At 33.8% G+C, this 23826-nt stretch overlaps 1 protein-coding gene across 3 annotated transcripts in view; it reads left to right on the plus strand.

Moving 5' to 3' along the window:
* LOC132950145 (centrosomal and chromosomal factor-like) overlaps nt 1-23230 on the plus strand; it is a 120702-nt gene extending 97472 nt beyond the window's left edge. For all 3 annotated transcript variants that reach the window (XM_061021385.1, XM_061021388.1, XM_061021386.1), the window contains 2 exons: nt 19238-19382; nt 22802-23230. The gene's annotated coding sequence lies outside the window, so the exon portion shown is untranslated. The remainder of the gene's footprint in view (nt 1-19237; nt 19383-22801) is intronic.
* Nucleotides 23231-23826: the final 596 nt, after the last annotated feature.

A 23826-nucleotide genomic window follows, 5' to 3' on the forward strand; every position in this document is an offset into this window, starting at 1 on the left:
GACGATATTATGATATTGACGAAAAGCTCGTTTAACGGATATAGTGATATAGCAAACTCTAGCACAGTGTACCTATATATTTTTCATTCAGACGCATTTTCGCCCAATAACCTTGCAGCTCCCGCTCGGTAAAAATGAACAGAACGTGTAACAGAACGGCCTGACAAATTAAAAATGAAACATCGATACTATAATATAGTTACACGTATGTGTACAAATTATGAAAATTATACAGAGGATAATTAATTATTTAAGATTTACCATTCTGTCTGAAAATTCCCCAAAAAAAAAAAGTTTTGAATAAAGTTTTTACGTTTCGAATTACGTAATTTTATCCAAAAAATTATTGATATTTCAAAAAAAATTTTAAAAAATACTGTTTGACTTAAATAATCGTTCTTATAAATTGGCTGTTTTGAAGTTTTCCAAAAAAAAATGTAATCTAATTTAATTTTCAATATTGAAAAAATAAAAAAATGTACACTGTACTTGCACCGCAAGCACCTATAGTAAATTCTACATAAAAAACATTTTTATACATCGATTAAAAGTTAAAACAAATGGTATCTATTTCATTTGTCAGGCCATACCGCTACACCTTGTATACACGCTAAACAAAATATCGCGTATACATATATAGGTATACACAAACTTAACATCCATATCCCCACGAGGCATTCGGCAAAGTCGACTGTGTGCCGCAGCTGTGTAACGCACATAATATGATATATAGCGATATTTGCTTCGATTTACGCTCGCCGTTGATATTATATAATATTATATTATATTATATTATAGAAGAACGAATTCCCCCGACGACCAAGACCCAATAATTACAAGTCGAAGAACGCGCGCGCCTACGACGTCATTGTAAATATATCATATGCTAGCTGTGCAATATTTATATTATATTATGTTTGTATTGTTTGCAACGATTCTTGGAATTCTGAGTTCACTGCAACGGTAATAGTTGTATTAAACATAAGAACATTTTTAGGTTTCGTAGTACGAAGTTACGATTACCTATATAGTATAACAACTATATTTATAACCGGAAGAGTGTCGGAAACGTATCCATAGGTGCTCAAACGTGCAGGAGCGCAACATCAGTGGTAGAAACTCATTATACTTGATATTGCGTTACGATAATCCACTATACCTATAGTGTTGTGGTGACCCGATATTAAAAAAAAAGAAGTAAAAAGCCAATAGGTTTTACAATATAACATTTTATTATATTTTATATAGATATAAAATACAATACAAATTAAACAACCTTTATGCATTTTGAAACATAACTGACATAACATATCATACATATTTAACCTTACTATTAATTAATAAATGTACCTATTTATTATTTTACAAATCGTGTGACTTTCATCACAAAATAATTTAAAAAATAATACACTTTTAATAGAGAAAACATTCAAAAACTTTTTTACATACTACCATCTTTTAACCCAAACATTTAACTTACCTACTTAATAAGTAATAAAATTTAATATATTTAATAACCAACTTATGAAGGGAACAAATATCAATATTTTAAAATATTTTTGAGATCTATGCATTTCTTTGAGTACATTTGATCTGTTTTCAACTTTAAAAACTTCATAATACATTTTATCATTAAAAAAAATTTTAAAAACTTAAGTATTTTTAACATATTATCAGATTTTAACACATTTTTATTTGCCGCAATAAGTAAATTGTCTGAAGAATAAGTATTATCTTTAAAGTAATTACTCTTCCACTCGATAAAGCAGCCTCTAGAGCCAATTTATGATTTTTTTTTGAGTTAATGTGTATTAATATTACCGCGACCGCTATTCGATTAATATCTAACCTAACCTATATTTCACAATAAACAATGCTAGTTGAATTTGAAGTTGACTTCATAAACGGAAATTCTTTTTGTCACTATTAAAATTACACTTTCTACGAGGCGGTGCCATTTCAAAATAATAATTTTACTGTATTATAATATTTTATTTGATTAATTAATGTAATCATTAAAAGCAGTAAACATTACCGTAAATAAAGATAACAAGGAGGCCTTGCCGCCATAGATAACAAATAATATCATGCCGCAGCGTTCTTATAACAGTGCCCCCTGCACTCTGTCGATTGGGAATTTTTTTAAGACATTGATAAGGATGCATTTTATTTTTCCATACAAATTAAAGATGTCAAAAATATTATGTATTTAATAATAAGGTTATTTTAAAACAAATTTTAATTTGGAATTGTTTCATCATTTAAAATAAGTACATTTTGGTGAACTTCAGCAATTTATAAATAGGACTTTTATAAACTTTTAAATAGGAGATGTCTTCAAAAAAAAGTACTGCCCTTATAAAATAAATACGGCTGGTCACCTATAGTATACCAGTATACTTATAAAAACAAATATAATAATATAAGGTTTATATGGAATTCTTCATAACTTACATATAATATTATAATCTTTGAATTTAAAATACAAAATATTGTAATTATTATTTATTTTGATATTCATATATTTTAATTTCAATAAATGATTTTGCTTATCTCATTTAAAATGTAGATACCGAAAATTGTCCATATTGACCTCTTAAAAGCTAATACTAAACCGACTAGATCGAATTTACTACCAGAAACCTCTATACAAGTTGATGATCAGGGCATTTCTTCTACTAAAAAAAGTTTCTTCAAATAATAAGTTTTATGTCGTTCATATTTATTATAGGTAGCACATTGCTACTTGATATTTATCCAGCTCTGCAACACAATTTGAGGAATCATACATATATTTTAAGGTAGTATGATAGCGCATTGCAAAAATATCTCTATCTGTAGTAGCATGCTACCTATATACATTTTTTTTTTGTTTTTATTGTTGATTTGTGTTTCTATGACAATATGAACAAAGTGTTAGGAAAATCGGTGAGAAAAAAAAGTTATAACCAGCCCAAAAACATATCTACGTTAAAAAAGCACACATCATTGTATAATCAATATACGTCCATTGCTCAAGTTCAGAATCGAATACGAACATGTCAAAATTGTATTATTGTTATTTGGTTACCAAAAAGTTAGACGGTCTTCGAAGTGAGAATCGTCTTTCATTGTGCAGTATACTATAATTTATTGTTGAATTCAAATTCAACACATCCATTATACAGATTACAATATAGTTAGTCTATATCTACCCAATGGCGATGTATACACTCGACAATTGGCAACTATACTGTACATCAGAGCGGTTACTTGCAGACGGCAGTTATTTCATTACAAAAATTAAATTTTATCGAAAAAATTGGAAACCCGATTATGATACTCATCTGCGATATTTTTTATCTGCGAACAAATTATCTCGGGGGTATATTTTTTTTTTTTTTTTATTAAGAAAGACAATTTACAATCTGTATACAAAAATTACAATAAGCAAATTAGATAAAAAAAAAAACAGAATCGGGGGTATATTATATTTTTATTTTCAGGTCAAACACCAATGCACTTGGCTACTATGGTTACTATTCAGCGTAATAGTCTATGCCTACCTACCATATTCACTCGTGCGCGTATACCTATACAATATTTAAACGGATTTGACTCTCGCAAGCGTGTGATATCTCGGCTGTTCGGATTGCCAAGCTGCAGTGTTGTTATTAATGTTAGGACTTGTATTATATTCGTACGGCCCCCGAGTCGGACTATATACATATCATACAATAACCTTTTGAAAAACTAAACGTATAACGCTTTTATAATTTATACCTGCAGTATACATCTGTACGTAAAGATACCTTTTCCGACGCACTCGTATTATTATACGCATTTCGAATTCCGCACGCGTCTTGTGATGTTCATTATATTATATTATATATATACACACGAACACCGCCATCGATTTCGAACCGTAAAATCGTGAGCTAGTAATTTATGCGCGCGGTGTGCAGTCAGTCACCATATATTTAGTTCAATACTTCACGGCAAGCCCGTCGCATCGTCTATCGTAGAAATAATAATGATAATATTGTAGAGGCATGACAATCACATATATATATATATATATTATACGAACACGAAGAATATACACTTAAATTTTATAGACCAACCTTACCAAACGGACATGTCTATTACGACATGAAGGTATAAGCCATACGGTATAAACCCGAACGTGTGCGAAGGGATTTCGCGTGTTTTCAAACGTGAGTACTAAGTACGTGCAGTTTATTGTATAAAGACACCACGATGATCTGAGTTTATAATACCGTGGTATCGAGTTTAGATCCACACTATATCTAACATCGTACAGTGGGGCCCTCACGTATAGTTCGTTTTTTCGTGTTTTTTAAAATTCATTCGGAAATCTTGTGAAATTGTACCTATATGTTTCATTTCGAGTCTCTGTCTAAGTACTAACATGTATAATAATACAAAAGGACAAAAAAAATGATGACATCAAACTACAGTCGTAATTTCACCAGTGCCTTGAACACAAGGGGTGGACTATATTGAGTACGAAGCTATGGTGATTGAGTCCACTCCCCTTAATAGGCACTACTTCAAAAGTAACCTTTCTTCGTTTATTATAATCATATATAATGGTTTTATACTTGAGTCTCAAACAGTACAAAATATAAACCTACAACAGCTTATAATATATTTATGGTTTATCGCACTATTACAGAACGAAATGCTTACACGACGGACGTTGATCGTCAACTGTATTCTTATTATGTCAAAAATATAATGTACACAAAACCATTTTGGTAACAACAATATAATAATTGGTAAGAGGAAACTGGTACAATCGGGTTACTATTATTTGTTGTATCCGGTACATTATGTTTTAATGACGACCTACCGACGACCCGTACGTTGTACCCGTAGGTATTTATTATTATTAATGTATGAGCATATTATTATAAATAATACATATTATTATATATTATACGAACCGTGTATAGAAAACAAGCCTGTGCTGATGATGCGAACGATTGTCGACACTAATAATAATGCTCATCGTGACGTCTATAATTTACCATGATATCTTGTTACGTAAAAACGGTCAAAATGAGCCAAAATTATTGGTGAGCCTATAAGATTACTTAAGGCTTTGCAATCCAAAAAAAAAAAAATTAACACTACCAAATAACACATGGTAGAATTTGTGATGTATTAATTTTTTTTCGACATCCATTTTACTCCCAATAACGATCTTTTGGTGTTTTATTTTGAAATTAAAATTATTTCACTAGTAATAAACCAGAAAGGAAAATTCAGTTTTTAATTTTTTATGCGTCACATATTATATAATATAATAGTCAATGGACAATAGTTTTTTTTTTTCCGATACCAATAGGAAATAATAATAGGAACTACATAAACACTAATATCGATGAGTTCGACAAAAATGCAACTAGAGAGAACAGTATTCGCGGTTTTTGGTTCAAAAAACAAATTCTTACATTTGATAAGACTTTGTAGCGTATAAATGTCATTGAAGTGCCGTTTCACCAAGAGTCACGACCCACAGAACCACCGTTATATAGGTACCTACCTATTTGCTTTTATGTAGACATATTTGGGATTTTAATAATATGTGAAACGTAGACGGGAACAATGCCATGATCAAAAAGGACGATATTATTATATGGATTAGAAACTACCTGTAGACAATAAAGAATAATACCGAAGCGAAGGTCGCCTAATTTATTATATGGACGAGACAAGGGAAAATACCAGAGAATTTGCTAAAAGGGACTTTCAAACCAGTCCTACTAATCACAGCGGCCGTAAACATGTGATTGTTGTCCACATCGGGAATGGAGACGATTTCGTGCAGGTGGTCTTTTGGGACAAATACACAAAGACACAAAAGATTACCAAGATGAAATAAACGGTGATGTATTAAAAATACCGAATCTATGTAGGTATCCAAAAGAGTGGTCGGTAAGTGTTTTGTCACGTATATAAAAGACAATGCTGTCAATGGTACATGGACAATGCTCCTTGCCATTCGGTACACCTTCACAAAGCTCCGACGACTAGAAAGGTGGCTGCTTTCACCACCTTAACATTCCTTTTGAATGTTATCAAGTGGCTCCTGGACAAAGGCGAAGTTTTTGACAAGCCAATGGTAAACATATGGCCATAGTTCACAGAACTAAACCATTGTATGACAAAAATATGTTGTAGACGAATTGACCAAACAACGCAACGAGGACGTCCTACGTCTTCCTCCTTATCGCTGTAAACTTGACCCCGTCAAAATGGTTTGGTCAGTTGTGAAATCCGATGTAAAAATGCACAACACCGCTTACAAGCTGTCCGACGTTTGTCGGAAAGAGGTGAGACGTGGCCATATATTTCATAACATTATAATATATTCGGGGTAAACATTGAAACACGCCCCTCCCTACATACATTTCTGTGGGTGTCTATATGAGTGCAGATACACATAATATTTCTATATTGTCACTAACTGAAGTAGCTGATCATAATTGTATTCTAATTACATACCTATACTACTTAATATAGAGGAGAGGGGCATTTTTTAGAAATACATTTTCATATAAATAAGACATTTCCGGGGAGGTTGGAAGTCACACTCCTGCGTGCGCCACTGCAGGTTACGCAACTGCTGGAGTGCGCAAGTTCGCAAAAATAATAATCATCTTCATTGATGTTAAAAATAAGATATTATAACTTTGTGGAAAACAATCCCACAATACTATAATACACGCGTTACACTATATTATATACTATATACTATGTACATAATACGCGGTGCAGTGTGGCGGTTTAAACTTTAACGCGCGTAATATTATACTCGGAGTAAGGATAATAATATATTATATTTTATGCGCACAGTGTCATTATCCGTGAATTATAATACGTATTCCGAGGGCGCCGCGGTCTGACTTATATCCGCGAGTATTATTATTATTATTATTATTATAAAACCTATCCGGTTGCGCAATCGGATATTATACTAAAGTGTCGCTCGCGGCCGACGATAACGCACCGTGGGGCTATATACACATGTCACGTGGGCATATATAGACATAAAATATGATAAAGAGTCTACGAGACCGAAAAATGCGTTTTTATTACCCGGTAATAAATCATAACCGCGTGGCGTGATAACGCGATTTTAACTGTACGCGCGCCGTGCCCAGGATTAGAGCTCGATTACGCGCGTGCATACGTATACCCCCATCACCGCAGCTACGATATTTTATGATAATATTATATTGTCTTCCGCAGGTGGGTGCACCTACCTGTTAGAGGTGTGCATTTTTCGTACACCATACTATATATTATGATACGCCATGACGTCACGATGCGCGTACTGCGACATACGAAATTTTAAAATATAATAAGATGCATTTCCCTGGCACCCCCACCTCAGAATTTTAGATTCAAACCAAGGGCTTTCGTTTGTGCTACGTTTGTGCCGGATTGTGCTCGAATTTCATCGTTTGTGCTGCAACCCTTCTAAAGTTATAAGGGATAATGATTGGGGGTGCCAGCGAAACGACTGCACCCCCACCTCAGAATTTCGGATTCAAACCAAGGGCTTTCGTTTGTGCTACGTTTGTGCTGGATTGTGCTCGAATTTAATCGTTTGTGCTGCAACCCTTCTAAAGTTATAAGGGATAATGATTGGGGGTGCCAGCGAAACGACTGCACCCCCACCTCAGAGTTTTCAAATATAAATTATGCCATTCGTTTGTGCTACGTTTGTGCTGGTTTGTGCTCGAGTTTTATCGTTTGTGCTGCAAACCCTAATGAGCTAGAATGGATCTTTAGTGGGGGTGCCAGCGAAACGGCTGCACCCCCACCTCCAAATTTTTGAATTTAAATTATGCCATTCGTTTGTGCTACGTTTGTGCTGGATTGTGCTCGAGTTTCATCGTTTGTGCTACAACCCCTAATGAACTACAGGGGATCATTAGTAGGAGGGGGTGGTATGGAGCCATAATGCAACCCCAATTAAAAATATTGGTTCTCCAAATATGAGCCAATCTTTAGTAGTTTGCTACTGATATCCTGTACCATACAGTACTCTACTACTTCCGGAGTTATCCTTATAAATTTAATTAGGGGGTTGTAAAGACGAGCCGACACCCCCCATATTGAATTGTTTGGTCCAAATCAGTCCCATTGGTTTTGACTAAGTTAGTGCTTATTTATTTTGTACTCTTTGTCTCCTTCGTTATTATTTCTTTGCTAATTAAAAAAATTATAAGTCTTTCTTACGAGGAGATGCTCTGGAATGCCTAAAACGAGGACAGCCCCTAGAGTTTTATCGGAAATCACTTGTGGTCGGAAGGTAAAAATGATCTATAGCCCATAGGTGTGCATTAATTATTTCTCGTAGTTTTTGAGTTCAAATAACTTAATTGTAGGAGTTTAATTTTAAAATACATGTAATTGTAATAAATTGTGAATATACTTGAGACAGGGGAAGCGTTTGTAGTTTCATTGTTCAACCCATATAGTAAGTTGTCTCACATCCTAAACATTTTGTTTTGGCTCACGACAATTTAATATTATTTTTAATATAATAATAGCAATATCATTTTAGATTTTGATGAATGTATTGATTTTACAATGATGTGTGTTTTTTTTTTATTTTTTTTTAAATTTTTAAATTTATTTTTTTATTTTTGTGTCTGTGTACACGATAAGTAGTCGAAATAATGCTTCGATTTTCGACTTCAGTATCATGCTCGATGGGAAAGTGAATATCGTTGGTGCATTGGGGAGGTCAAAATCAGAAGTTAAATTTCCAGGTAGTTTTCAAAAGCGACGTGAAAAACAAAAGAAAAATTAAGGAAAAACGGGAATTTTTACGCAAAATTGATTTTGGTTTTTGGTGTAACTCTAAAGCAAATGACCATAGATGCATGAAATTTTCACTGGTTGTTTATATTTGCATTTTCTATACACCATAAAATGTTGAAAATATTTTGACTCTTTTTGAGTTGTTTACGGACATTGTCAGTTTTCAATTTTTTTAGTTTTTTTTTTCTATAAATATCAATAAATTTTTATTTGTTGGGTAAAAAAGCGTGAAAATTTAATGCAAGGCTCCTGTTATATTGTTACAATAGCAGTTGAAAAATATTAAAAATACATAGGCACAATTTTTTTTATATGCATTTAAAGTTCAAATTTGGACAACATTTATCAAATTTAAAATTTAATAATTATTTTGTAGTTAATCATTTATAAAATGTTCAACTTTTATAGGTAAGGATTGCAAATTTAAAACAAGGTTCCACGTAAGTAGTTAATTATGTTACCAAAAAATCTAAAAAATACATAAACACAGTTTATTTTTATAGTCATTTTAAGTTCAAATTTGGACGAATTACAAATTAAAAAACCTAGACTATTCTTTTTAGTTATTTTGTTGTGATTGTACAATATTATTCTTGGGTAGGTACTTGAAACTTCTAAAGTAAACTATTATATATCTGTGATAGTATCACGGTTTGTTGTTGATGTATAACGCGTTATAAGTACCTAATGGATATTGTGATATGATTAATTTGGAATTTATTATAGGTGAATTATATTTTTAATACCATAGATAAGTATATAATATGTCTTAAACCTAGACTGACATACCGTCGTATCTACTCAGAATCGTTTTTCTTATACAATGATATTATATCATTGAATTCAAATTTTGAGTTAAGTATTTCTCGGCCAGGTTTCAACTTAAGGGGACTGTTTCTTCACCAAACGTTTCGGTTTAGGACCCTCTAAAATGTACTCCCACAGTCGGGGGTCCTCGAATCCTCCCCCATGTGTATTTTGGAAAACGTTTAGTTTTTGTACCAAGTTTCTGAAACTCGATATTTGGGTAGATTGGAAGTCGATGATCAAATTCGGTATCATGTGTCGTGACCGTAGGAAACGTTTTTCCTCTTCTTTAGGGCATCGAAAGTTCTAAATTGCCAATTTTTCTGGTTTTTTGGCACGGTTACTTAGATTTTGGGCGCGGCGAACCGTTTTAGTAGTCGATGTTATAGAAGTCTTTGCCCCGGATCGATGGGTACCCAGATCAAGGTTATCCGACTTTTGGTTCGGGAGCTATGATTTTTCGTATGTCTTTGTACTTGGAAAATTATGTAGTTACGTGGTTTTTGGATTTTGAGTTTTCGTTTGATCATTACGAAACTCAAGATTCCGGTATTATGGCATATAACGATTTAAAAAGAGTTTATGGTCGAAGTGCGTACGACCATTATTTCGCCCGTAATCAGGGTAGAAAAAAGTTGAAAACGCATTAAGTGATTTTTCGTATACCCATACGTTTTCTTATGTTATACGTCCAACTAATGTTTTGAGTAATAATTATTTTGAACTTTTCGTATTTATTTATTTAATGTTTTACCCTTAGGTCCGCGCTGTTAGTGTGTTTGATTTTTTAGTCCCAAGTCTCAAGTAAAAAATAAGAAGTTTTGCTAAAAATAACAAAATATACACATTATTTAGATACCTATTTAAAGGCAATAGTTGAACATTCCAAACATGAAAAAAAATTAGATGTTACCTGTAGTAATTTAGAACCTAAACAAATTATGTTGAAGAATAAATTATTAATAAATACAGTAGGTACAATAGTTGGATTCCACTGAATGTATTGTCAATATGTACTTAATCACTAATCAATATTAGGTACACTCAATATTATACTATTAAGTAGGTAGGTAATCCAACCAGATTATTCAACAGACAGTATTAAGTTCAGAGGCGAATAAATTGATGATGATTAAAAATCCAATAATATTAAAAAACAATGAATTGTGAGTTGTAACTTGTATTACAAGTCTTGTAAGTTATAACTCACGTATCAGGATAAAATAAAACACATAGATAGCTTCAGACCTGTATACCTATATGTGGCTATGTCTTAAAAAATCTACGTTTGTTAATGAAAATTAAAAATGTTATCACTTTAGGCTTGGGCAAGGAAAAAACTTTACGGTATAATACCATAGGTAAGTATTATAAAATAAAAGTTTATATTATAACCTGCACAAATTGTCCATTGATGTTTTGCAACTATTTATATAAAACGTTAGGTGTAACGTAAAGTATAAGTAAATAATATTGTTTATTGTATAATATAATTTATTGTACCTTACAATTATTATACTATACTGTTATACTGCTTAGTGCTTACTATATAATAATAAATATTAACAGTGAAGTTTTATATAATGTGTACAATGTACATGTACATAAGTAGGTGCTTTGTGAATTATAGGTACCTATACTACCTAGTATTATAGGTATCTACACAGGTTTAATAAGGTAACTAAGGTAGCTATAATATCAATTAATTTTAATATTAAATTTATTGAAGCCAATATATTTTATTACTATTTACTACATAATTTAAAAAAATAGTTAAATATCTTTACCTAAGTGTTTTATTAAATTTTAAAGTCTATTTTGATTTTTGAGTGATTTAATCACGCGTATTACGTATTTCCTTGGTTAACTTTTTTAAAATTTTTTCGTTTTGGTCTTTGATTCAACAGTTAGGGATACGTATTTTTTCGGTAAAAGTAAAAATGATCTATGTACGCCATTTAGTTATTTCTAATAGTTTTGCAAGATAAAAACGTACATTTGAGAATTTTAATTTTCACAATAATTATTACGATTATATGGGGGGGTGTCGGCTCGTCTTTACAACCCCCTAATTAAATTTATAAGGATAACTCCGGAAGTAGTAGAGTACTGTATGGTACAGGATATCAGTAGCAAACTACTAAAGATTGGCTCATATTTGGAGAACCAATATTTTTAATTGGGGTTGCATTATGGCTCCATACCACCCCCTCCTACTAATGATCCCCTGTAGTTCATTAGGGGTTGTAGCACAAACGATGAAACTCGAGCACAATCCAGCACAAACGTAGCACAAACGAATGGCATAATTTAAATTCAAAAATTTGGAGGTGGGGGTGCAGCCGTTTCGCTGGCACCCCCACTAAAGATCCATTCTAGCTCATTAGGGTTTGCAGCACAAACGATAAAACTCGAGCACAAACCAGCACAAACGTAGCACAAACGAATGGCATAATTTATATTTGAAAACTCTGAGGTGGGGGTGCAGTCGTTTCGCTGGCACCCCCAATCATTATCCCTTATAACTTTAGAAGGGTTGCAGCACAAACGATTAAATTCGAGCACAATCCAGCACAAACGTAGCACAAACGAAAGCCCTTGGTTTGAATCCGAAATTCTGAGGTGGGGGTGCAGTCGTTTCGCTGGCACCCCCAATCATTATCCCTTATAACTTTAGAAGGGTTGCAGCACAAACGATGAAATTCGAGCACAATCCGGCACAAACGTAGCACAAACGAAAGCCCTTGGTTTGAATCTAAAATTCTGAGGTGGGGGTGCCAGGGAAATGCACCTAATATAATATTATATACATAGGTACCTAGCTGGTTTAAAGTTTTGCATGATCTTTCAGTTGATTGCCATCGTTTCGATTGATGTCAATGTGGACTGCGCAACGATCGATACCGAAAAGGTTCCCCAGACTAGCTCACTATAAAGCGCACATTTTTTACCATGATGTCTGCATACTTACCTCATTTCTATAATATAATAGAATTGCCAGTCCTATAAGCCAGCTGCAGTTGAAATGGTAATGAAAATATGCGTACTTGACTACCTATAACATATATTATATGCGGGAAACAACTCGACCATTTTATAGTTGCATTTCAAATTTATACACAGGAAGCAATTCGCATAGTTCACTTTTTTAAAAATATCCAATTCCAAACGGGAACCGATTCGGCAACTCCCCCCCCCTCATAATTTATGATAAAATATATACCTACAGTGTAAGCATATTATGTATAATGAGTAATGAGTGCAATGTATATAAGCCATAAGGTATCCGATTCCATAACTATAACCTGGATTTGGATTTGGTCAGGTATTGGTCCGATTATATTATTGGTCGTATATATACATATTATATAGTTACTAACATCAAATTCTTAATAAAACGTTTGGTGAGGCAACGATCGATTCGAACACATAATATTATGCAGGATGCATATACAACCTGAGACTTATGCTCGTATAATATCAGTATATCACGTCAGGACATAATATGGACATATCGTATATTATTTGTATAGCAGCAGAAGCTAAATTTGTGTATAATTACATACCTGTATAGGCTATAATTATAAATATTATTTCATAATAATATACTATGTATATTAACAATTAATTATACAGTCGTAGCTATAGTAATTTTGTAGGCGGAACCTATATGATATATATTTATATTTGATGATATTTTTTTTTAGAAAATTATAGGAAATATAGAATAGTATATAAGCAAAAATGTTACCTAGAAAAAAAGTTTAATTTCAAATTTTTTTGTAATATCGTTTTCTACTCTCGATATTTTGAATTTTTTATGTACACATTTACGGTTTTCTTATATTATATGCATTAATGTTGTTTTTCTGTTATGTAATACATAATTGTATTGTTATATATTCATCGGCTATCACTCACATTCATCGAGTCATTCACGTATATTTAATTTTTTTTTTTTGAACATGCTTGAAATATCGCATTATAGTGTTTTTCAGTCCACTTCTTATCTGTTATATTTAAAATTTTTTTTATTCATAACCACTTATCATAACGAATATTTTTACTAGGCACCAACTTAGTTTATCAACAAAAAATACCTATTGTTTTGTTAAAGTTCAAGAACACTCGTCATTTCATCGATATTTGTCATTCATTTTTATTGCTCGTGACTTAACAAGTAGGTATTAATGTATTATAATTTATAGCACATATATATAATTGTTTCAAAAGCAATACCGCTTTCGAATAAAAAATCATAAGTGTGTTGTCCTCCTTTCAATATAATCAATGTACTTGTGTATTTTGTCCATACGTATCACATGTACAATAATAATATTTAATTATGATAACATTGTTTCCGCGGGTTGTTAGAAACAAACACGTTTTGTTTTAATTGACTTGTCTGCGGCATGCCACGCTGTTATGCGGTTGATAAACGTTATTATCCCGAGGAATATTTTTATAATAAGTACACTCGCGTAATCGTTTTGATCTCAAAACCAATCGGATGTTTTCAACGCAATCGTGAAAAATGGAATTATTAGAGAGAAAAGTAAAAACTATATATAATACGGGCCGCCATTTGCCGTAACGCTGCCTCGCCCGTAGAGGATCTTAAATTCTTAACGGACGACGATGATGGAATTCAATTATATTGAAAATAAGTTTTTTTTTTCAAACATTTATTAGTTCCATTCGTTTTGTTCGTTTAAACTCTGAGCGTATTATACATTTTTATGTACGCTGCGCCGACGCAATAAATCGCAATGCATATATTTAAGCTGCACATAAAAAAAAAATAAAGAAAAAACACTTGAAAAGCTCGACGGAAAGTAAGCGAAAATGTGTTTTATTTTTTCATTATCATTTTACCTACCTGCACCCACACGAATTGAAACTTCAATAAACTTTTTCGGCTAAGGTTTTTTCAAGAATTCAGCAAACCGTTAAACAATGTTTCAGGATTCTGTGTATTGTTGTACGGATACTATAATATATAATACCTAAAGGTGTAATATAATATATATTTTATTATCATACTTTATATTTTGGAAAGTCAATAGTTCTCATATGACTTTTTGACACGATAAAAAAAAAATAATGGATCGTCGCTGCAATATATTGCAGCTCATTCGCAAACTAATAAATTATATTATTTAAGCCTTAAGACCTAATTAGGTCTTCACCATGCCGCACTAAAACTTTTTTATTATTTATAAATAATTGCAGTGCGGACATATTTTGTAATGACTGTGCATCGTTCTATATCATATTCGTAGGCTCGTAGCCTCATATTTTATAATATTCTCTATATCGTCATCTCTCGCGCATTTACGACGGATATTATATTATCGTGTTCTATATATATAATTTTTTTATACATTCCACCCCCGTCCCATTATACCGCTGCGGAGAGGTAGAACACTATATTATAGTCGTTGTCACATAGATTGTCACGATCTAAGTATTTTCGGCTCGTCTTCGTGTAGTATATAGTTGTGCGCCCATATCGACGATGGATTCCTTTGTCGCCGCAGGACACGGCCGCCCCGCCGCATCGTCCTTTTGACTATTATATTATTATCGTCTCCTGCACCGCCCTCCGACTACAGACGGCGACGATACGATGCTGACTGGTGCAGTGTAATGTCGTATATATTATATTATACTGTATAGCAGTGTCGTCCCCTCTGAGGCGCAACGACGACACGATATTATTTGTGCACAGGGTCGCGGATACGGACGCGTTCGGTACGCGACACGTAAATAATTAATAACAGATTCCTCTTTTCGCGGAGCTTTTAACGCCGCCGCCGCCGCCGCGCAAGTATATATTATTATTATGCCCTGCAGGCTGCAGCAGCAACCCTCCGACGACGACGACACTCGCACGCAGACACCCACACACCACTGCTGCTGCTGCACCCTGCACCACCCCATCACCTAGGTGGATCGTCTCTCAACCGTTTGTGCGTAAATAAACTGCGCAGACACGTGTGATACATTACGTTATATATTTTATATCGTTTGACTATACCTAATAATGGGTAAACTACCAAAAAGTCTGTGATAAAAAAGTCCTAGGAAAAAAGTCTGAGTAAAAAAGTCCTTGGTTAAAAAGTCCGAGGTCTAAAAAGTCCGCGGTGAAAAAGTCCGAGGTGAAAAAGTCCGAATCATATAATTAGGTAAAAAAAACTTCCAGTTGGTATTAATATAAATTGCAATTATATAAATTATAAAAGTGCAATAGTATTTAATTTAGTTACAATTATATTAATACTAAATAGAAGTTTGATTGTGCATCACATGGTGTATTTTTCTTTTACCTAATATTATATGTACCGGACTTTTTCACCTCGGACTTTTTATGATACGGACTTTTTCACCTCGGACTTTTTAGACCTCGGACTTTTTCACCACGGACTTTTTTACTTGGACTTTTTTTCCTAGGACTTTTTTACCACGGACTTTTTTACCGCGATTCCTAATAATGGGATATTATTATAGGAAGGTACATACCCTTCGCGTTCGGCGTACCTATACATGATATGCCCACGACCCGCCCATACCAGCTGATGTACCGTGGTCGCATGCTCGTTGTTATTATTTTGTCTTTAGATATACCATCATAGCAATATTGTATTGTTCCATTGTGGTGCGCGCCGGGCCGACGCAGAACACGAAATATGTGTACGCAGCGAAGAAATCGCAATCCAACGATGGCCTGCGAACTATATGGCTACTACGCTTTACGCAGCACTATTCTCCGCATTCATCATATAATATTATTATAAATAATAAACGCGCGTACAATATAATATAATTATTGTTATTGTTCAAACCCTGCACGAGCTGCGCGTGTATAATATAATATTATACAAAGTGTGTAATATTATTATTATGTATGTTTTATGCCGAAGTCGCGTTACGATATCGCGACGTTTCGTCGACTCGGATATTTTTCCATAATATAATATATAATATCTATAAAGTGTATTATAATATTATACACGTGCCCGCCGCCGCCGGCACGGACGATTTAATACATGTCTGGTAAACGGTCACGATCGGCAAAAATTTTTTTTTTTTGAAAATAATAATAATAATAATAATATTATAATATGACGCCGCGACCAAAACGGAACGCCGGGAAATAATGAGTAAAATAACTAATAAATCGTCGGTTTTTTTCTGCTGTGGCGCGGCGTCCGTGTACCTATACATATAATATACAAACACGTATATTTATTATAATAATATATATATATATTGTATTTATATTATGTAGACGCGTAATAATATGAAATGCACTTTGCGCCATTAACATACACACGCCCGATATCCGGTGGTGTGCTGACAATAAAAATAACTCCAATTGCGTATAGTGGTTTCGGTCGAGTCGTAAAAACGTATTTCGTGTATACACGTTTGAGACGTCTGCTGCGGAGTCGTCCGCATTACTCATTTACACACGATATAATATAAATATATATTATCCCAGACAGTTTGGATCTATATAATATCGTAAAACAAATACGATTTCGCTTCGGCAGATGCGCATTCACCAATATTATCGATCCACCAATATTGATTATATCAACCTTCGATATTGATCAGCCCCGACAAGGACTGAATATTTCGCGAGAGGCGTTCGATTATTTTAATTCAAATCGACGTCTGTATATACAATAAACAAAATAATACAATAATTGTACGGTTTTGTGTCCTCCATAAGTGAACCTGTGATAATTTGAAAACCATTGAACTATACAAACGATGGTGCTTGAGGTACAAACGAAACGATTGATAAGGCTGGTATCAACACGTAATTTTAAGGTGGGGGTTCTGGGGACTAGGACATTCATTTTATAACGATGGATATTATTATCTCGAAGGTGCAATACACATGGTAGGTACATATTACATACACTGGAATCTCGATAAGTCGAAATTCAAGGGAAATGAAATTTTTTCGACTTGTTGAGTTTTTTTTACTTATATGGTTAAGTTAGGTTTGGTTAGATTAGGCAAGAGAACGGCATTTATTTCGACTAATTAAAGTCGACTTAATGATAGTAATTATTATTATTATAAAAAACCTGCAATAGCAACCATTTATAAGCAAACAAAAAAAATAATAATAATAATAATAATATTAATAATCTAAAAATCCCTGTTTGGTGAACTTTTTCGGGTTGGAACTCTTATTTACCTTTATTTGCGACTAAATGTACCCTATCTTCTTCCTCTTCAAGGTCTAATATATCTCTGTACCACATTTCATCGCAATCGGATGAACGGTTTAGGAAGCATATAGGACACAGGTATACTCGGGTACAACATTTTTTTGTCTTTTATATATTTATATAGATGTTAATGTTTTTTCAATACCTACAGCTATTTTCAAAAATATTGATTATAGAAAAAAGTTTTATCAGAACACGCCGAGACCGAAACACATTCCTGCTGCACAGTGCTCGCGAATATTTAAATCGGGTCATTGTGTACATCAGTATAAAAAACTATTCATGTGAATATATATATATATATATATTTAGTAAATCGTGATGTGTATTTGAAGTACAATATGATAGGCTGGTTCAAAATACAACAACCGTTTGCGTCGTGTTGAATGGGACTTTTTGAATTTTTTTTGGTTTTAAATGTATTATACCATACCTAAAATATTATAATTATTATGAATTATGATTATTTTCACAGATTAAATAAAACTTACCTATTTGACTTATTTAATCTTCGTTATTATTATCAGCATTCCGATATTCGTCGCGTGTTGACCGCGAAACATCGCGCATATTATAATATATTATCTTGATAATATTTCAGCCCCTTCGCCTGAAATCCTGCGACTTGCAGGAGGGTGTTATACGATGACACATCTCATTTATGATTCTAAGCTCGTGTTTTCCGATCCGATGCTAAAGTATTAACGTACGTAAATCATTCGAGTCAACCGACTCATTAATTAGCGTCAAAACCGACATTCCCGCCGCCGTCGCGATTTAAATGTGATGCAAACACGCGCCGACAGCGAAATATTATTATATTATTATCTGAGAGCGAGGCGTGTTCCTTGTAATGCGCATTACAATATAAAATTCAGTACCTATATGCAATAATTCGTATAATTCATAATATGTGCAATTTATTTATATCATTATCATATAACATGTTGTAAAATTATCATTAACAAAAGTTTCGAAAATCATTATTACAATAAACAAACGGCTATATAGTACTAGTATATAGGCAAGTCATATACAACTATAATATAAAGACACACCCGCGCTCTTAAAACAAACTTCCAAATTACCAGCCTACAATTCAAAGTTTAAAATTGAATAAATTATACATTTACGCTCCGTTGTACGCACTAAATAAACATCAAAACTTGTATAACGCGTAATTGTTGAATATATTATATGCACATAATATATATTATGTGTGTATAAAATATAATATATAGGACATATCTAGGTATATATATATAGAAATGTATGTAATTCGTTTCATTGTGTTTTTATTTTTATACTTTTTGTTTGTTTCATGTATGTGAATGCAGCCTGGTGCGTGTAACACCAAACTTTCGATTCATTTCCTCACGGCCACCTACGGAGGAAGCAATATACGACGCTGCAGTGCAGTATACGATATTTATGCTCGGCGACGTTTAATCCTTCACACGGAGCGTACAGTTTCGAAACCCGGTATGAACCTTATATTTTTAAAAAAATTTTCAGCCTTACGTACAACGCGACAGTCGTGTTCGGAAATGTTATCTGTGAAATAAATTAACTACTACATAGGTACCTACACTACCTACCTATATGTTATGAATTATGATAATTTTTAGTCGATAATTTGAATTCGTATAGCGAGGTTGTTATTATTATTATTATTATCATCGGTACACGCGCGTACCTACATATTATTATATTGGTATATATATTGCGGTATAGGAAATATTATTCAGCGCATATACATCACTTTATCGGTAATCTGTATACAAACATTGCACGCTGCTGCGGAGTCGCAACAACAATATTGTAATAATAGCTGTATATATTATGTATACTCTATAATAATATGAACCCGAGCGGATGTGAAATTGTAATAAAAACCGACTTGTATTATGGTTATATAGGCGACCCCCGTCCGATGTATAATATCATATAAGCTGCGAGATATACGGCAATAATAATTATTCGACGCACGGCGATTCGTTAAAGTTACTAAATCCAAAATGGTCGTCGCACAAAGGATGCGTACATATTATTATACTTTGCGTACTATTGTGCTACCATTAAAAACATCGGCAACCTTAGTAGTAAATCACCCTGTATAGAATTCAAAAGCAGCCCATTCGGTCCTTAATTATTAGAATTAGTAAATCTTCGGGGAGCATCCCGTATATACACGCGGTCTATTGTGCAATACGGTTTTAGGTGGCGAGGGGAATTTTTCTAAAATATATTCATTTATCTTCGTGTATAATGACCCACACAAATGTCAAACCGTCTCTTTGTTCGACGACAATTTGACGTAATTTTGTGTTCCGTCCGTTTAAACCACTATAATAATTTATACTCGTGATACACGGTCGGTAGCTACCACTATACGAAATAAATGACATAATTTCTAGCGGAATTGTCCGTTTTATTTTCAAATGTTATATACGACGCACCCGGGCAATAAACGCGTATAATTATTGTCTAACGATAATAATAACAACGCGTATCCTACCTACTTATATTATACTTATGTATAGTAAAAACCCGTTCGCGTGAGTGTAATATATTATTTGGAAAGGTCTCTTTTACGATTGTCCACGAAATACCGGGCATTAAAAATAAAGATTACAATATTTTATTTTATGGCCGTGTGCCCGTCGTGTAGGCTACACGGGCCGGGTAAGTACCACCGACCGATCTACCTACGAAGCCGTAATATGAAAACCGTTTTAAACTTTTATGTGGAGCCCGCGAATACGCACACCATCGTCGTTTATAATATTATTGTATTTTACACTCGACATTTTCTCGTTAGAATCGATTATCATAATGAATTAATTACCCGTCTCAAAATCGAACGCTGTGAAACGCCGTAATATCACCTTTTTGCGAAACGATTTCTATGGCGGACGACTCTATAATATTTTTTACGAATACAATATAAGAGCCGATAAAATATTCAGATATTTAACTGCGAATTGTGTGCCGATCATTGTGATTTTTGGCTTAACGCGCTCCCTCTCTCTTTCTCTTTCACTCTTGCTCACCCTCTCACTCGCAATATCAATCTCTTTCTCCCGTCTGCGGAGCCGCATGCGATGAATACTTTTCCGCGCGCCCGACGGCTCCATCGGTGTGGACCGGAATTATTATTACAATAACGTGAAATTCTTTTGTCCGCGTCGAGGTAATCAGCCTTTTAAATTATTATTTTTTTTTCCCGCTCGTATAAGCGGTTTTTATATATTCGCATAATATTCCGCCGCGGCACTAATACGGATTTCACCTTCGATTTAACCCCTTTTTTTTATACGGCTCGACATACTTCTCCCGGCTCCCGCGGCAGTCTCCCCGCAAACAAATTCGCTATACGTGATTACCGTATATACATCACATCATAATATAATGCATGGCGTGGCGTGTACGTATCGGATACCCTATAACGATTACCACACCCTCCGAATAGCGCGCGGTGTTCCATTGTGAAGATAGATCGGGGGGGTTTCTTATTGAATGCAGTGTTGCTGCTGCTGCTGCTGCAGGCGGGGGCGGGGGCAGACGATTCTCTCGGGGAAAACCGCAAAAGGGTTATGTCGGCCGGCGGCCAAAACGCGGCTCGGTTTTAATCCAAGCGATGGCTATTTTAATTAACCCGGTTGTGATTCGGCCAAGACGGGATTTGACAGCAAAAAAAGTTTTTCGCACAATGTAGCTACCCTCCAGACGAAACTTCTAATGAATCGAATGTACCTATATAATATATATTATGTGTGTGTGGGTACGTGTGCGTTGTACGTACCCACATTACAGTACTATACAGACTCGTGTACTCGTAATCGGGTCGGCTGAAATCCGCGAGACTTTGCAGTTTGTTTACGGGCTTTGAACAACACTATATTATCCACTAAAGCGCGCATGCGCCAGTGCACACTCTGTATACATAATACCATTATAGTGTGCGCGTTTATAAGAGGACGCCACACTGACGTTTTACATTTTTAGTATAGAAAAAACCTCGCTACGCGTATATTTCCATCAGAGCGGGTCTTAAAGGCTTCAACTGAAAATCGCCCATCGTCGACTACGAAAAGGGGACCTTAATGCGCGATCGTACGCCAGTTTTTTTCCTCGATATTTTAATAATTTCAAAGCAAAATAACGCGAGTGACATTAAAAAAATCAATAAAATTAACGTAGAAATATATTAATTCCCACGGCGCGCCGCGTGGCCTTAAAACTAAAATATCGAAAATATATTATTATAATACCTAATAATGATGGCTATATCGGTGTAAGTCTTACTCTTTAGATTTCGGCTGGTTCAATTCCTGTATATTGCACGACTGAGAGACGGAAATGTCAGTAAATGGTATAAGTGGGACCGTACTAGCGTCTAGCGACTATATAAGGCGTACGTACAGTCGCGGTCTTTTTATAAATAAGACTGCCGTGTCATATTAGCGTACGTGTATTTTTGTAAAAAAAGATAAACCGTAGGATTAATATTCTGAGAGTATACGACATGTTAATTACAAAAATTAAAGTGCTTTCGAAAAAAGGCTCGCGACTAAATAATATACCACTTAATTAAATTTAAACGAAAATAACGCTCAGTAGGTCAAATATAGTTATGATATAGGTCGATAATTTATTTAGTCATTATAATAATTGTAATTTCTATACAAAAACAATAATGGTTTATTATAATCGTGATTATACTAATCAGCATATTATTATTTTCTTCCTGGTTTTCTCGGTCGAGACGGAAAATAATTTGTGTTTTTCTAACAGTACGCTGAGGTCAAATACATGTATATGTAATTAAATATTAATAATGTTTCAACAGATCATCAAACAACTGTCATTAAAAAAACAATTATTATTTTTTTTTTCAGGAGCAAACAATTCGAACGATATTTGCATGACGTATCGGCGAACGCGAAGACAATAACAATATAATAATATTACCTATAACAATGTCAACTGATAATGTATTTGTTTAATTTTTACTGATAATACTGAAATGTCATATTATAATATATTAATAATAGTCATTATGTAAATTATACCAAAGTTACGAGTAACCGTAATGGATGAGAAATGTGATAATGCTTAAAATATAATATTGTATTATAAAATATGTAAAATCACACATCGTTAGTATTTGTAGAGTGATTAGGGTTGTAGTTGTATGACTTACTGCGATGTACGGATTTAGTATTATATATCAATAAATATCATATAAACGTTTTTACCGTTTTACAATATTGTGTTAATGTCAATTTAGCTTACCATGAAAATAATAAAATATTTTTGCATACCTATTCGATATATTATTATAATAATATGTGGCGTCATGGTCGTCGGGCGACAAAGCGTTAATATTTCCAATGCGTTTTGACAGTTGGAGTTGGCACTACAGATTTCCAAAAAATGTTATTATCAGTATATTATTATGTGTAGAAAGACGGTTCCGCCGAACGTAAAATAACACAAAATTATATATCGATTACATAATAATATATAACATTGAATATAAATTCGTACGAACAATAAAAGTAGGTAAGTATATTATAGTGCGCGATGTGACGTAGTCCTACCATTCGATTAAACCATTACATTATCCTGCGGGCTGCGGCCGGCTGTGCCAAACCAAATCTATAAATCACACTCCAATATATTATAAGCAAAGTGTTTCGAATGTATGCCCCCCATATTATAATAACATGCCCCAGCCGTCAATCTGGTAAATATATACATATTATAATGACGTATACCTACCTAATAATACATACAGGGTTTGACCGACTGAAGGCCGGATGAAAAAAATGAAAATTATACAGGTGCCCGTGTCAAATATATACATCTGTAATAATTTAATGGGTACGGCGATAGACTATGAAAATAACGTTCAAACTAG

Source organism: Metopolophium dirhodum, chromosome 8, assembly GCF_019925205.1.
Source record: "Metopolophium dirhodum isolate CAU chromosome 8, ASM1992520v1, whole genome shotgun sequence".
Lineage (NCBI taxonomy): Eukaryota > Metazoa > Arthropoda > Insecta > Hemiptera > Aphididae > Metopolophium > Metopolophium dirhodum.